General features: G+C 35.5%; 1 long non-coding RNA gene across 1 annotated transcript; it reads left to right on the top strand.

Moving 5' to 3' along the window:
* The first annotated feature begins 211 nt into the window (after positions 1-211).
* LOC145100658 (uncharacterized) lies at positions 212-1,361 on the top strand. The gene is made up of 3 exons (XR_013705184.1): positions 212-586; positions 833-976; positions 1,085-1,361. It is a non-coding gene; the product is annotated as an uncharacterized LOC145100658 (long non-coding RNA).
* Positions 1,362-16,656: the final 15,295 nt, after the last annotated feature.

The raw sequence follows: 16,656 nt of genomic DNA on the forward strand, positions 1-16,656 counted from the left end.
TTTTTGGGATTTTTTTCTTAATTTATAAATCAAATTTCAGTTCTATTCACACTGATTGCTATTATTTTTGAAATTTTGGTAGTTTTTATTTTCTAATCTATACTTTTTGTGTTGTTCTGGTATGATGAAGATACACATATAACATATAATTAACTTATATTGGTTTTTTTCCACTTAGATCCCCTATCATGTTTTTGAAGTGCACCAAGGTTCTCCTCTTTTCACCTTTATAGATAAATAATATAGATAATCATGTAAGCCTTTACACTCAACAATGCCATTGTGTTATTATAAATAAATAATACCATTTGATATAATATGTAGATATGTATGATTTTAAAGTCCAACCCCGCACTTTGAAGAGAATAGGTGTAAACGCAATACCAACAATTGAGGAAGTTAACATTTTTAAGGATGAAACAATTATCCGGTTCTTAAATCCCAATGGTACTAAATTTATCAATAAAATCACTTTTTTTTTCTTTTATTTCTCAGGTATCTTCACATTTTGAGCTTTTGATATTTTCCATTTGTGGACCCGGATGGGAATCTATGGGTTAGGGAATCCGGACATGAAGATGATGAGGTAAAATGTGTAATTTTGACCCCTTTACCAAAAAGTGAGTTGATTTTGGGTTATGTTAATTTGTTAAAAATAAAAAGGATGAAAAATTAAAAGTCGGCAAAAAATGAAACAAATTGAGACTTGAAAGTTGCCCGACGTCTATTTAAATCTTACAACCTCCTAAATTGTTTTATTTAAGAAAAAAGATTTAAGTTAAAGGGATAATCATTAAAATGACAAAATTCCCTATTTGTAATTTGATTGTAGGGTCAAGATGTAATTGCTTTGCTGACATGGGACGAATGGTGGAAGAGATTGGCCTGATGTTCCCAAATGATGCCTTTGAAAATGAATTGCAGGCTTTTCTTGCTATAAGGAAGCAAAAAGACATTAAAGGGTAACTTTGCTCAGGTGCTTATTTATGTAATATTTCTCATTGAATTGTTTACATTGTTGCTAGCTTTATAAACTTTTTTTAATTGGTGTTTATTAAAATTTAAAATTAATCAAGTGTTGCAGGTAGGACGGGTTCTTCCTTATAGTGCAGTCTAACCACCGCAATTTCTTAACAACCCACCCTTGCTTGGTTCAGTAGGATCAACTCCTTTGAAGTCAAAATCGAGAGGATTTCTCTTTTGTTCCTTATAATTCGCATGATGTATGGATTTTTAAGCTATAATGTGCGTTTGAATTGTTGGTAATCCTAATTCCTAGGATCTGGGGTATAAATTTTCATATGAATTGTTTTGTTGCGCATTGTGATTTATATAATAAGAAGATCAAGGTTTAACATGGAAACCAGTCTTTACAAATGGTCAAAAAGATGTAATGGTACTTCCAATAATAGTATTTAGTATTTACATGTAAATTTTCGGATTAATTTGTTTTTGTTAAATTTTCGGATTAATTTACATATGTTTTACAAATGGGTCACAAGATCCATGGAAAAAGGTATATGCGACATTACTTCAGGGGCGGATTTAGAAGAATTAATTAAGTTTTGGAAGAAAAATGGCACCAAAATTTCACTAATGTTTACAGGTTTTGTGAAATGCTTACCACCGCTGCTAACTCAACAAATTGCATACCTTTACTTAGAAGATCTCTAACGAACTATAGTAATGACTTTTTTTTTTCTTCCTATAAATAACATTCATATAATTGGGTATATTTTTCAAAATAAAGTAGGATGTTATACTAAGTAGATTTCCATTTGACTCTATATTAACATTTAATAAAATCAGGTTTTGTTGTTTAGAAATGGTAACGAACTTTGAGAGGGCGCCCGCAAATACTGTTGGCCATTCGATCCCCGCAATGCGGGGATGCCTATATATATATATATATATATATATATATATATATATATATATATATATATATATATATATATATATATATATATATATATATATATATATATATATATATATCAATCATGTACCTAGGGTTATCTATTGTAAACTTATCCAAATCAAGTGTAAATAAATGATTCAATTTTATTCGCGACATGAATTTCATCTCACTTGTTTATTAGGCCCAATGGATAGGGTATACCTTTTTTTTTACATTTCACTATTCTTTTGTCACCTAAGTGCTATCTCATTTTTTTTATCTATTGTAAACTTATACAACTCAAGTGTAAATAAATGATTCAATTTTATTCACGACATGAATTTCCTCTCTTTATTGGGCCCAAAGGATAGGATATACCTCTTTTTTACATTTCACTATTCTTTTGTCAACCTAAGTGCTATCTTATTTTCCGTTCATATTATTTTCGCTTTTCAAAACCTAGAAAATGGTCTTCATTTTTTTTTAAATCCATATTTTAGATCAATATTATACTTTTTTAGAGAATTAAAAATCATAAATTTTAATATATATTTTATAATTTTTTAGTATATATATATATATATATATATATATATATATATATATATATATATATATATATATATATAATAAAAACTAGTAAAAGAAGAAAAAATAAAAAAGAAAAAACACATTGTAAAGCTGTTGTCCAATCAGGAGAGGAAAAAAAACAAGACCCCATTTGCTTTCACGCTAAACCGCATCGAAGGTGTGGTTCACTAAAATGTTGGGTTCGGTTCTAACCACACCGTCAGGCCGGCCTTAAGTCCAATTGTAGTGTAGGAGGTTTGGTGTTCGATATTGAGTTTTGATTGATATGCATGCACAGAATCTAACCTTATGATTACTTTTCTCATATATTTGCACGCCGTCTTATGATTTGTGAAAGCACCTTAGCAATCAAGAGGCAGTTGATATAGTTCCAAACCACTCTTATAACCTACCTCCTCCATTAATTACACCTTCATTACATAATGTGAAAGGGTAGTGATATTTCCACTTAATAATTTGATCCATCCATATCAGGTATAACATCTTTGCAACTATCGTACAAGTTGGTAAAACATACATTTCAAGTGGATAAATCAATTTATCAAGTGGAAATATCACTTCCCAATGTGAAAGGGCATACAGGGTTAATTTGTGTGTTACAGGGAATTGCCAAATAAGTCGGCAAGCTATAAAATTGATGTAATTGACTAAAGTTGCCATAGTCACTCCTTGTAAATTTTCTTTAAATCTGAGTACTTCATTTTGTTGCTTATCGGTAAAGCGAACTTTCACCTTACAAGCTTCAAACTAACATAATGATGTCCACATGTGGAAATGTGATCTTATTTCTTTGCCTCCTCTTCACACAAATTAATTAGCCTTCTATGCCCTTTTACCATTATATACATCTAAGATGCAATGGAGTGGCTGCATGGATTATGTTATATGAAGCTGATTTTGGAATATATCAACTACTTCTTGGTTGCTAAGGTGCTCCTACAGACCATCGTATGCAGATATGACAAATGACTTCGTGTATATATTTTAATGGATCAAAATTCAATAGTATAATTATACTTCACATGGATCATCAGATGCGTATAGGGATATGATCACGATTATTTCTAAAGAACATGCCAGAATAACACACAATACAGGAGAAAGGTTCAATTACTTAAGGCTATTTTGGTAATTATGTTAGAATTCTGGAAATTATATATATCATTATTTAAAAAGTTAGTAAATAAATATAACTAACAGTTATAGAAGTTAAGGGTTTAGTCGTTGTCATTGAAGGGTTGCAATGTTAGGAATAAAAGTCACGAAGGTTTGACTTGTATTTACATGTCATGTAACTTTGTAACCGAAGATTCTTGAAGCCTTTAACAAAATTCTGGTTTGGTGTTCTAGAATTCTCCTTTTCCTCCATTCATGTAACAATGATCTTTCTTGCACTTTTGTGATTTTGGGCTTAATCCCAACAGGTTTTTAGCGCAACTAAATCAAGTAGGAAGAAAGATCAAGAGAAGAACAAGAAATGGCATGGCTTATATTAATAATTCCAATCATAAAAACAACAATTTGAGAAGCCAGTCATCTCCTAAAGGATAAAATCCTACTAATTACAGAATTGATACCCTCAACAAAGGTCTCTCCCACTAAACTAATATACAGTTAGCTAGAGTAACAAACTCTATAATTAAACTTCCAAAATTACCCTCCAAGGCCACAGCTATTCTATTCTCCTTTATTATATCCACTTTACTCCACTTGGAATAATAAGTGAACTGTAGAGGGGGCTTAGGAAAAATCAAACCTTACATATGATCACTTTCTCGTATTTGCATCAGATGGCCTATGGGAAAACCTTAACAATCAGAAAAAGCAGTGGATATAGTCTCAAATGATAACCTTTGTAAATAACCTAATTACTATCTCCTCGATTCCATCATCATCCTTAACATATATATATATATATATATATATATATATATATATATATATATATATATATATATATATATATATATAATGTGCATATGCAATCAGAAGCAGTTGGTTTGCGTGTTTTAGGGAAGTGCCAATAAGCTGATGAAAGCCACCTTATTAGCTAGAGGAATTGCAAAGAAGCGAGAGATAAGGTATCAAGATACCTCATCTTTGGCTTCTTCACCACCTCCTCAAGAGAGTTTTCACCAGCCTCAGCATTTTCCTCCTTCACAAAAACTAGCCTTTATGCCTGTTATATATCAATACGTACTGAAGATGCAATTAATAGAGTGGATGCTTATGTTATGAAGGTGATGTTGGAATATATCAACTGCTTCTTGATTGCTAAAGTGTTCCCAAAGACCATTGGATGCAAATATAAGAAAGGCATGTATTGTAATGTAATTGAAACTCAATAGTATACTCACTCTACACCTATTTGACCTCTACAGTATCATAAACGTATTGAACAATTTTATGATTTAACTGCTTGTATAGTACAAGCTCATTACCTCGAAGGCAGACTACAATGGAATCAACGTGAAATTAAAGCTATGGTTGTAAAAGTTAAACGGTTATGAGCGTATTTAATTGGCTCTGTGCTCATTTTATAAGAAACTTTTCTTTCTTCATATCCATCTCTGTGTCGATGTGGGACACTATACATCAATCATCAGGCAAATTGGAAATAAACTTACTCACCACGCAATGGATCGCCACTATGGTAGGGCAATAGGCATACAATTGATTTCATGGCCTTTCGCTCTAAACTCATGGTGTAGTAATTTTGATTAGAAATCCAAGTTTAGAATAGTTATAATTATTAAAAACACGTTCAAAAAAGTCTAGTTTTTAACTAAAAGGTTGTAGTCATAGGCGTGCGCGTTGAAGAAGGGTAAAGTGGGCAGCTGTACAAGACCTATTTTTTTATTATATATTTTTATTTAAAAGTCAAAACTTATAATAACGAAAATGGTCATTTTTCTCTGGTTTGTCGTGGGTCTTTCAGGATATTTAATTCCTCAGGACCGGCTCTGGTTGTAGTCTTAAAAAAGTATTGTAGTCTTAAAAAAGTATTGTGTTTAATCTAGTACGAAACGACATACTTATAAGGTCTATACTCTAAACCAATCAACCTGACATAAAAATAAATTGATTGACATGAAAATAAACGGGTTGAATCATGCACTTCAATACGCTCATGTTAAACTCGTACCTCAATTTGCCAAGGATAATAGTAACATTTTGGTAGCAGTTAGTCTTGCCTTCGATAGACAACAAACACATATTTGTTTGAACTTTGATACCCTTATTTCACGCACGCACATGTGCGCACATAAAAAGGAAAGACAGAGATCTATCTGAGGGATGTGTATATGTATCCCTTATCACATCCTTCCCAAATTTGCAATAGATAGAAAGAAAACAGAGGGAGAAAGAGGGCAGATGGATTAAGGTTTTAAACAACCAATAGAATGAAGAAGAAAATGAGTATTAACGAGAAAGGTTATCCCATAGATTTAAGTATACATGATTAGTAATATTATGTATGTTTTGTGGTTATGTATCATCCCAAAATTCAAGGCCAAAAATTTCATTTTTAATATAACTAAAAACACTATTATAACTTTGTTCACACATTGAAAAGCTTTTCAAATAAAACATTTATCAGAGTTCATTCCCAGAAATCACATATTGCGGTAAACACGAGTGTATACGTTACTATCATCCCGAGCTGCTTTACTTGAAACTGGAGGTACCTGAAACCAAAACTGAAAAACTGTAAGCACAAAGCTTAGTGAGTTCCCAAAATACCATATACCATACATATCAACTGATCCATACATTTCATACATAACCGTGAGCCATACATATCATTTATATATCATAATCAAATAAGGTGCTATGTGTCACACATAGTCTTGCCATTAGGCCACAGGCCGCCACATGGTCTTTCTTACCAAGCCAGGGGTCATCTCCTGAGTCTTGCAGACAAGTGCCAAGAGCCACCTCCTGGTCTTCCATGCAAGCATCACAAAGACAACTAGCATATATACTACTCTACTTAGCCAATTAGCATACAGTGTGCCAAGAGCCACCTCCTGGTCTTTCATACATAGTGCCTAGGGCTAACCCCTGGGTCTTCCCACAATACATAAACCAAATGGGTCGGCATTGGTGACTTCGACTCGTACAAATAGTGAGGAGACTCACCTCAAATTTTGAAGCTCACTGCAAAAATCCTTAGTTGTTGCTCTAACAACTCCCTGAGCTATCAATACCAAAATATCACCCAATTAGCAATTGGGTCTCAACCATGATCCATAATCCTCACTTGGGGTGAAATAATTATTTCATCCCTACCCATCAAGGCCCAGACTATAAAATCCATGAAAGCCCATCAATGGTCCAATTTTCCAAAATAGGCCCAAACCCTTACATGCAACTGCCCTTAGAACCCATTATGTACTTCATAACCCTCCAGGGGTCAACCTTAGCCAATAGTCAAGTCTAGGTCAAAGTCAACATCCAAGTCGTGGTCAAAGTCAACGCTCCAGGTTAACTCAACTCGTCGAGTTGTCCTTCAACTCGACGAGTTCCCATAAACCACAGAATCATGATTCAACAAATCAACTCGTCGAGTTCTCTCCTTTTTAACAGAATCGGGACACTTCAAATTAACTCGTCGAGTTCCTCTGATGAACTCGTCGACTTCTTTAGCTTGTTAACCCCTTATTAATGCATTAAGCCTTTATTCTTCAAATCTGAACCCAATACTCTAGATGTAGACTGGAAATACCTTTTAGAAGGGTAAAGTTTCCAACTTTACCCATTAATCCTTTCCTAAAGACAATAAGCTCAAACCCTAACTCCAAAAGCTTAAATGTGACAACCCGATATTTCAAGACGATATGTTGGGACGCAAGTCAAATTAAGGTCAAAATTTAACTTTCCTAAAATCTTAGTTGGGTTAAATAATGTAGAAGGAATCGTATCAAGGTTTCCAAGCATATAAAGAACGCTAAAATCCGAGTTATAACGAAGAAGTTATGACCATTCTAAGTTTTCCAACAGAAAAACGGCAATACGAAGTTACGTAAAAACTCGAATCGGAAATCAAGCGACTTTTGGCCGGAATGACCTAAACGGAAATTGAAGGTCTCGACAATGGTATTTCAGCGGTAAAAAGTCTGGCAAAAACCGACGTCAGATAAAGATGTTATGAATTTGTAAAGAAATTTCTTAATCACGTCATTTTAATAAATAAATAATAAAAATTATTTCATAATTTGCCAACGGAATCTAAACGAAAGTTGTAGATCCTAGTCTCACCTTCGCGTGGATATAAAGAACGTCGAAAACGGAGTTCGTATGAAGGAGATATGAATTTTTGAAGTTTATTTAATATAATTATAAATTTAAATGAAAACTCCCGGTATTATCCAAAGGGGAGTCATCGGATAGGGCCGGAGTACGCCCTGCGTACCCTCGTACGCCCCGCGTACTCAGATCGAAGGCCTCGGATCGTCCACGTCGCCCTATGCGAAGCTACCGACCCGCCCGTCCGACCCGCTCCATCCGAAATACGTAAGCAGTGACGTTTAGTACGCGCTGCGTACCCTCGTACGCCCAGCGTACCGAGGCGGTTCAGCACCCCTATAAAAGGGATGCGAGGGCTTCCGAGAAATTTGCTAACTTCTTCTCTTTTCTCTTGCGTCTTGCCTCATTTTCCGTGCCCGTTCAAACCCGAAGCTCTGGCCTTTTTACTCAAGTCCCGAGGGTCGATTTTACTCCCGAGATTCCCGAGAATCCCGAGAAAAATCCGTTTCCCGAGACGAAACTATGCCCGGTTTTCCATCTCGCTATCTTCAAACTTTCAGGTGAGTTCATACCCCTATAATCCACACTTTTAAATGTTTTATGAATATTTTTATATGCTTTTAAGGGGGGGAATACAAGTAAAACACACGATGATTATCGTATGTTATATAAAGTTTCGTTTTATACTTTTATCAACGGAATCGCATGTGATTTATAATCATTATAAAGAAACTTTCGTGTGCAAAATGTATCACGATAATATCATATCTTTCGGAAATTGAAAAGTGTTGTTATTTTTATATAAATCAAACACTCCGCTTATACTGTATGTATATGTGTCCACCTTTTATACTACAAACATACGATTATTTTGGGACACTTCTTGTTAATAAATCAATCATATGTGATTTATAACTAGTATGCAAATAGATTCACTACAAGTTCAACAGTTTCACCAAACATATTACTTCAAATGATTTTCTTAAACGTTTTTACATGATTAAAGCTCGTTATCAAACTGTCTTACATACTGTAAGCTTCCTTTCAAAATCGGTTACAAAGGTGTTTTCAAACAATGGTTTTACGTGTACTTAAACTGTCTTATCAAACAAAATACTTTCAATCATTTTATAAACTGACATCAAGTCACAAATCTTTATTAGACTTTTCAACGGTTTTACAAAACTTCTTTATGCTTTTATATTATAAATTGCATGTCTCTATATGTATAGTTATATAAGAAATGTTTAAAAGACTTAGAAAGGCTATCCACCCTATTTCCTTTTCGCGCCTTGAGATGTGGTCTGGTGGGATATTGGGTATTCGTCCGAAAGTCGTTTAAATATTAGTTATATATTATGTATACATATATGGTCATAAATGTTCCATCAGTTAATTTAGTTCCGATACAAATAGATATCAATGGTGTATAAACCTACTTGGTCACTCATCAATTACATTCTAGTAAACTATTATAGGAATAGTTTAGAGTAAACAAAACATTTTCACTACTACAAGAAATTACACCAGAGTCAGTTCATTCATGAGTCCAGACTACATGTTATATGAAGGGATACTTTTACATGAATACTTATACATGAATACTTTTACATAGACACTATATGGCAGATTACTACTACATGTTATATGAAGGAATACTCTTACATGAATACTTATACATGAATACTTTTACATAGACACTATATGGCAGATTACTACTACATGTTATCTGAAGGAATACTCTTACATGAATACTTATACATGAATACTTGTACATAGACATTATATGGCAATTTAATATTACATGTTATATGTCTAGATACGGTTATATTGTTCGCCTTTCTATCTTTACCTTGTGATTCAATCACATCATCGACGAGGTAGACTGGGACTTTATCTCCTAGTACCACATCATACTTTAAGGGACTAACCATTCCGACAACCACTGCTAGCTACAGAGGTGAATAAACAATCTACGGATGTTCTAGGTTGATACCATCGTGGGTATACATAAGGGACTAACTATTCCTAAACCCGGCTGTTAGCAACAGAGGTAAATGAACAGTCTACGGATGTTCTAGGTTGATACCATTTCAGGTATACTTAAGAGACTACTAATAAGAGTTAAACAAGGAAAAACCATCACATTTTCAAGAGATGCGTACTTTCGAAACAGTCAGGTCTAGGTAAAAGACTACTTTCAAAACATTCGAGTCTTGGTAGAAGACTACTTTTATACTAGTAGGAAATATGGGATTTTCTAGAGCTTTTCATACTTATACTAAATGTTTCATCATTCATTTACCAGTCTTTCATATCAACTAATCAAAGAAATGACATTAAACGCTTATGAACTCACCAGCTTAAATGCTGATCTACTCTTTCAAAATAACTTGTATTCTCAGGTCACAAATAGACAGGTGTCGATGCAAGGTTTAGAGAAGACGGAGCAGTCAAGACTCGTCTTTTATTTTGATAAGTTATTATCATGTCTTGTACTATGAAAGAAAACACTTGTAACTAAAATTATACTATTAATGCAATGGATGATGTTGTTTCTTGTTTACTACTTTACATTTGTTGTGATGCATACATGACGTCCTTCGCCCCAGAACGTTTCCGCCGTTCGTGGTTTTGGGGTGTGACAGATTGGTATCAGAGCATTGTTTATAGTGAATTGAGTATATCAACCCATAAAAGATATACTAACTATAAATACAATGGGATTAAAAATACTCTGATTTAGAGTATATACTTTAAATAATAAGATATTTAAGTAAGTATACGTGATGCATTCATACTAAAATCAGTGTCACTAGGACAGTACAAAAGAATTACGATTGTTGGGCAACACAAGTAGGCTTAGAGACATATGGTCAAAACTGGGAAGATATAGCCTGATCGCCTATATTATCCGAGGGTTGACTAGCATGTGCCTAAGTTTAAGTGTGTAGTCGCAACAAGGCTAAAATCTTACCAACCCTACCACAATGAGAACAATAGAACATAACATAAAAATTAAAATACTATAGGAGTATTTGGTGTTACTATAAGTACTTTATACTTGAGAATTAAAAAAAGGGATCCTCATTACTAAGTTGATAGTTGCTAAGTGGATACACTAAGGCTACATGTAATTAGGAAGTTATAGACTTAGAATCAGTGGTAATTTTGCCTTACCCCTATTCTGTGTGAATTTGGAAATAAGGTCACTTATTCGAAGGTCTATCCTGTTTAGATTACACATAGCTGGTATGCACTTCACAAATAGTGATGTAACTAATGAGGGTTTTCTAAATAATTATCTAGATAGTTCGTCTAATAATTATCCACTTACCCTAAATTCTCGCATAGAAATCATAGTTGGACTCCATCCCCTTGACAACCAATATCTTCTGAACGAAGTCATAGCGGGTTGGTTTGGAGAAGAACCATAGAACGATCATCCTATCCCTTTGGATGATCACCATGATAAAAACCTTTCCGCCAATGCTAATTCCGAACCAGAGGTTGAGAACCTACCCCGAGCAATTCCCTTTCCAATTCCTAACCCTCGTCTTGCTTTTCAAGACCCGACGCCTGAGTCGGTGGAATGCTTAGAAACATGGAGCCAAGAACAAGATCAGCCCATGCCAGTTATTGGCGACCGAAACTTTTACGACTTGAGCAATGGGGGCTCAGCAGATAGAATCTTGCCATTCATGGTCCGCAGAGTGGCCCAAAACGAGATTCAAGGCAGGACAGCCCAACATCAGATTGCCGAAGTTGTCACCGATGCGAGAATGCATACCCTCCACACCACTCATCTAGAGGATGCTCACAAGAGATCAGAAAGAAACCATGAGAACCTGCTGCAAACACTAGCTGAAAACCCGAGCCAAAGTCATAGAGCTCCAAGTGCGCCAGAGGGTGTACTAGAGACACCTACTTGACATGGAACGTCAATTGGTTGAACTAAGAATTCACCAGAGGAATTACCGTCGCCAGTAGTAGACGCTTTACTTTATTTCCCTTATAAAAAGAGGAATCGTATTTTTCTGTCTATGCCTGATGTGGCACTTTCTATGAAATTATCTGGTACCGTAAGTACTTTAGTTAGGTCTTTATGCTGTCAGGAACTACCTCCTGTGGATATGATGTAAAACCTTTACAAGGTCATTTCCCTGAACCTTTACGCCGTAAATATCCAAGATACTGACAGTCGGCTAACTTTTGTGTCATTTCCTTCATTCAAGTACTCTTATCATACTCTCATTGGAGTCTATCTAAAACCTGCTTTAGTTAAGTCATTGGACCATAGCAAGTTAGATACGGAGACATTTCCAAGTCTCTTTCAGTGGTTGGATTTTGTTATTCACCAATCCACGATACCTCAACTGGTACAACAAACGTCTTGAGAACATTCTACGAACTTACCTCTATTCATTACTAAGACTGCATCATAGGGATGTAGGTCAAACCTTCGCGAACATACTTTCATTCTGTACTAGGACTGCCTCATAGAGATATAGGTCAAACTTTCGAGAACATCGTCATACTCTTTACATGAACAATCTAAGTACATCAGGGTCAACCCTTTATACACACACTTTCATCCAGTGCTAGGACTGCATCATAGGGATGTAGGTCAATCCTTTAAGAACATACACCTATTAATTGCATGAACGATCGAAGTACGTCTAGGTTCAACCATACTCGCTCACAAATTCATTTTTTCTTTTCGTATAACAGAATCATGTCGCCGAAGAAAAACGATCAACCCATCTACCAAATACCAACTCTTCAGATCGATGCAGCTACCTTTCAAGCTGCAGTCTCGGCTGCCGTGTCAGCTGTTCTGACCCTCCTTAACGCTAACAACGCGAATGTTAGCAGGATCGTTAGCAATAATTTCAATCCAAGTAACAGTCAAGTACCTCAACGAGAAACAAACTACCACGACACCCCGAATCCCAAGCCCAAGAATAACAAACGAAAGTGCTGGGCTAAGACTAAAGGCAGATCACCCCAAGGGGCGAGCAAAAGACAACAACATGTGGCAACCTTCGCAGCCACGACTTCTGTACCTCATACTACCATCCTTAACCCGGCCAGACAGTATGCTGGAAATCTCCCAAAGTGTAACAAATGCAACTATCACCATCATGGATTTTGTCGGAAAATGCAGTGCTTAAACTGCAATAAAAAGGGACACACCGTCCGTTACTGCAAGAGTCGGACCCAACACATTACTTCAACCACCAATGTTGAAATCTCTCGAATATGCCATCTATGTGGCGTAATGGGACACTTCAAGAGGGACTGTCCAACATAGGAGAATGATGGTGAATCCGGAGGAGTTTGACCTCATAATGGAAAAAAACAACGAAGGACCCTACTATAGTATAGGTTCACTTCCAACCGTCAGTAATATGTATGTTTTTATAAACCATCTAGAACTAGTGCAACTAGAGTCTAACCTTTTGCGAGATCCTGTCTGTATAGGAATTCTCGTCCTGCGAATACTTGTCTTTTGTAGTATATCATATTCGCAGCAATAGTCTTGTGGTAAGTCTAAAGTACCGAAACTCTGTTGATGGTTGCACGGTTGTTTTGTCTGTAAACATCTTTTGTTCAAATCTAATGTCTTTAAGTTTCCTTATGATTACGACATTATCATACTACTTGATTCAATTCTATCCTCACAAAAGCAGCTTCGTACGTACATCTATTCCTCCAAAAAAATCGACTTTCTAGCAAAACCGTTATTCCGGAACAACAAAGTACTCGTACATAGAGCACCTCATGTTTCTCACCCTCTCCAGAGAGAAACTTAGCAAACCGCCCGAAGTACCACTCGTTCAATACGTCAAGTTCAATCCAAAGACCCACTGTTTCAAGCTTATTTATATAGGACTCGTATACCCGAGACTACGATTGGTGAGCCTGGTATAGGTTCTACTATGAACTTCAGGACGGAGACTGCCCAAGATTTACAAGTGATTATGCTAACATGCGAATAAACTTAGAAGCCAACACGTGCCCTTTCTGTCAATTGGGACAAGAAAGTCAATGATAGAACAAAAGTACCTATCCTTTTTCCTTAATTCATGAGTAATCATACTTTATTTTAGATCTTCACGTCATCTACTCAACCACAAGGTTATGACTTCATAATCAGTATGAATTGGTTTTGTTCTTATACAAGAGGAAAGGTCACTGCCTATACCTCGAGTCAGCTTAAGACGCAGGAAGTTAACTATACAACACATAATCTTGAGTCAGGGACAGCAGTAATTATTTGGAAGATCTGGAGGCACTACTTGTAGGATACAAGATGTACTATCCTCACGGGCCACAAAAACATTCAACATACGTTCGACCAAGAAGAGTTGTCATGACAGTAAAGTCAAACAAAAGAAGCAGAGCCGTTTCCCAATAGTGAAAGGTTTGCTGGAAGGCCATGCGAGGATCTAAATTCACTTAGGAATACAAAAGATCAAATAAAACTTCTATCTGTAGCGTAGTATCAATTCTGCTTAAACTCTAATTTCGGGACGAAATTCCCTCTAACGGGGGGATGATGTGACAACCCGATATTTCAAGACGATATGTTGGGACGCAAGTCAAATTAAGGTCAAAATTTAACTTTCCTAAAATCTTAGTTGGGTTAAATAATGTAGAAGGAATCGTATCAAGGTTTCCAAGCATATAAAGAACGCTAAAATCCGAGTTATAACGAAGAAGTTATGACCATTCTAAGTTTTCCAACAGAAAAACGGCAATACGAAGTTACGTAAAAACTCGAATCGGAAATCGAGCGACTTTTGGCCGGAATGACCTAAACGGAAATTGAAGGTCTCGACAATGGTATTTCAGCGGTAAAAAGTCTGGCAAAAACCGACGTCAGATAAAGATGTTATGAATTTGTAAAGAAATTTCTTAATCACGTCATTTTAATAAATAAATAATAAAAATTATTTCATAATTTGCCAACGGAATCTAAACGAAAGTTGTAGATCCTAGTCTCACCTTCGCGTGGATATAAAGAACGTCGAAAACGGAGTTCGTATGAAGGAGATATGAATTTTTGAAGTTTATTTAATATAATTATAAATTTAAATGAAAACTCCCGGTATTATCCAAAGGGGAGTCATCGGATAGGGCCGGAGTACGCCCTGCGTACCCTCGTACGCCCCGCGTACTCAGATCGAAGGCCTCGGATCGTCCACGTCGCCCTATGCGAAGCTACCGACCCGCCCGTCCGACCCGCTCCATCCGAAATACGTAAGCAGTGACGTTTAGTACGCGCTGCGTACCCTCGTACGCCCAGCGTACCGAGGCGGTTCAGCACCCCTATAAAAGGGATGCGAGGGCTTCCGAGAAATTTGCTAACTTCTTCTCTTTTCTCTTGCGTCTTGCCTCATTTTCCGTGCCCGTTCAAACCCGAAGCTCTGGCCTTTTTACTCAAGTCCCGAGGGTCGATTTTACTCCCGAGATTCCCGAGAATCCCGAGAAAAATCCGTTTCCCGAGACGAAACTATGCCCGGTTTTCCATCTCGCTATCTTCAAACTTTCAGGTGAGTTCATACCCCTATAATCCACACTTTTAAATGTTTTATGAATATTTTTATATGCTTTTAAGGGGGGGAATACAAGTAAAACACACGATGATTATCGTATGTTATATAAAGTTTCGTTTTATACTTTTATCAACGGAATCGCATGTGATTTATAATCATTATAAAGAAACTTTCGTGTGCAAAATGTATCACGATAATATCATATCTTTCGGAAATTGAAAAGTGTTGTTATTTTTATATAAATCAAACACTCCGCTTATACTGTATGTATATGTGTCCACCTTTTATACTACAAACATACGATTATTTTGGGACACTTCTTGTTAATAAATCAATCATATGTGATTTATAACTAGTATGCAAATAGATTCACTACAAGTTCAACAGTTTCACCAAACATATTACTTCAAATGACTTTCTTAAACGTTTTTACATGATTAAAGCTCGTTATCAAACTGTCTTACATACTGTAAGCTTCCTTTCAAAATCGGTTACAAAGGTGTTTTCAAACAATGGTTTTACGTGTACTTAAACTGTCTTATCAAACAAAATACTTTCAATCATTTTATAAACTGACATCAAGTCACAAATCTTTATTAGACTTTTCAACGGTTTTACAAAACTTCTTTATGCTTTTATATTATAAATTGCATGTCTCTATATGTATAGTTATATAAGAAATGTTTAAAAGACTTAGAAAGGCTATCCACCCTATTTCCTTTTCGCGCCTTGAGATGTGGTCTGGTGGGATATTGGGTATTCGTCCGAAAGTCGTTTAAATATTAGTTATATATTATGTATACATATATGGTCATAAATGTTCCATCAGTTAATTTAGTTCCGATACAAATAGATATCAATGGTGTATAAACCTACTTGGTCACTCATCAATTACATTCTAGTAAACTATTATAGGAATAGTTTAGAGTAAACAAAACATTTTCACTACTACAAGAAATTACACCAGAGTCAGTTCATTCATGAGTCCAGACTACATGTTATATGAAGGGATACTTTTACATGAATACTTATACATGAATACTTTTACATAGACACTATATGGCAGATTACTACTACATGTTATATGAAGGAATACTCTTACATGAATACTTATACATGAATACTTTTACATAGACACTATATGGCAGATTACTACTACATGTTATATGAAGGAATACTCTTACATGAATACTTATACATGAATACTTGTACATAGACATTATATGGCAATTTAATATTACATGTTATATGTCTAGATACGGTTATATTGTTCGCCTTTCTATCTTTACCTTGTGATTCAATCACATCATCGACGAGGTAGACTGGGACTTTATCTCCTAGTACCACATCATA

This window comes from Lactuca serriola, chromosome 4 (genome assembly GCF_051521515.1).
Source record: "Lactuca serriola cultivar US96UC23 chromosome 4, Lser_US96UC23_V15, whole genome shotgun sequence".
Lineage (NCBI taxonomy): Eukaryota > Viridiplantae > Streptophyta > Magnoliopsida > Asterales > Asteraceae > Lactuca > Lactuca serriola.